Below are 1,662 nucleotides of genomic sequence, written 5' to 3'. Positions count from 1 at the left end.
AGAGAGAGAGAGAGAGAGACTTTACATACCTCCTGAGCTTCAAGGTGAATGGTTCTAAAACAGTTATCCTAGAAGCTTCAAGAAGTGATATAGCTCCCCTCAACCCCTTTTAACCTTTTAGCACCCCCACCCCACAAATCACTGTCATTGTTCTCGCCTGAGAGAGAAGCTGTGGTCTGCCTGGGATTCGAAGCCCTCCAGTGCTACTGCTCACTGACCATATGGCCTTGGAGAAATTACGCAGCCCTGTGCCTCAATTTCCCTGCTTTTAAAATGGGAACGACCTCTCAAATAGGATACTAGTTGGCAAGAACTTGTTTCCAAAGAATTTTAACATTTCTTGCCAACAAAGGATAAGCATATTCTTTTAATTAGGTTTGTGTTTTGAGTTATCACCATCATCTGGATCTGGTTTGGCAAAGTAGGGCTCACACTAAATGGGTCCATGGTCTGCCTCTGTGTCGCCTGGGGTCACTGTCTCAGAAACTCACAGGGGCAGTTCTACCCTGTCCTATAGATAGGTCCATAGGAGTCAGCATTGACTCGATTGCAGTGAGTTTTGTTTTATTGCTGAGAAAAGGATCCCTAGTGGTATAGTTCGTCATGTGTTGGGCTGCTAACTGCAAGATCTGTAATTCAAAACCACCAGCTGCTCTGTTGGAGAAAGATGAGGCTTTCTGCTCTCATGAAGATTTACAGCCTCTGAAACCCACAGGGGCAGTTACACCTTGTCCTATCTAAGGTTGTTATGCGTCAGAACCAACCTGCTGCCAGTGAGGCTGGCACTGTAGTTTCATTGCTAAGAAGGAGACCCCGAGTAGCATCAACAGTTAAGCTCTCAGCTGCTAACTGAAGGTTGGGGATTTGAAGGTGCCTCAGAAGAAAGGCCTGGGGATCGACTTCCAAAAGATAGGCCGTTGAAAATGAGCACGCCCCTACTCTGACATCATGGGGTCCCTAGTTTGGCTTCATACTGTGAGTGTCTAGTTATAAAGCCAGTTAACCTAGCCTGAAAAATGCCTTGCAGTTACAAGTCACTTGTTGAGGTAGAAATAATGACTAACATGAAGACCACTGATTTTTGAGAGCTAAATATGGGCGCGGCTGTATATTCAGCACTGTATTTAATCTTTACTCACCCTGGCAGCACCTCAGCTCGGGGCGGGGGTGGGGGAGCAGGGGGTGGTAGTAGATGGGGATGGTTAGGGGCAAGTATTATTTTCTCCACTTGACAGGTGAGAAAAATGAGGCTGGGAGAGGCAAAATTCATTTTTCCAGATCGCACGTGCAATCGTGGCTGACAGAGAAGGCAGTTAGGTCTGCAGCATCTGAATCCAGAGACGCTGTACTTCAGCGTGGCAGCTTTTCCCGGGATAGAAGTATGCTGATTCAGGGAAAACGCATCCCGAGGCCAGGAGCCATGGTGGCCGAGTGTGGGCAGGGGGTCTGTTAACGTGTGCTCTCAAAGATGCGCCAGCCAGGTGGCATCTAAAGGACTGGCTGAGACAGAGGTGGGGATGGTGGAAGAACAAGTAACCCCCCTCCCCCCAACCGTCTATTGTGAATTGGATGAAAGTTTATAGAGCATATCATAGTTTTACATTCAGCGAATCACGCACATTCTGATTCAACTCAGCCATTACAGTCCCGTCCAGGTACCAT

At 47.6% G+C, this 1,662-nt stretch overlaps 1 protein-coding gene across 2 annotated transcripts in view; it reads left to right on the top strand.

The window, feature by feature from the left end:
- Positions 1–1,662, top strand: part of TRAF3IP2 (TRAF3 interacting protein 2) — a 54,537-nt gene that overhangs the window by 7,211 nt on the left and 45,664 nt on the right. The window lies entirely within an intron of this gene.

This window comes from Echinops telfairi, unplaced genomic scaffold (genome assembly GCF_000313985.2).
Source record: "Echinops telfairi isolate 266 unplaced genomic scaffold, ASM31398v2 ScPeMD7_3533;HRSCAF=4204_0, whole genome shotgun sequence".
Taxonomy (NCBI): Eukaryota; Metazoa; Chordata; class Mammalia; order Afrosoricida; family Tenrecidae; genus Echinops; species Echinops telfairi.
The sequence above is the reverse complement of the archived record's forward strand: the minus strand, read 5'-3'. Positions and strand labels throughout refer to the sequence as shown.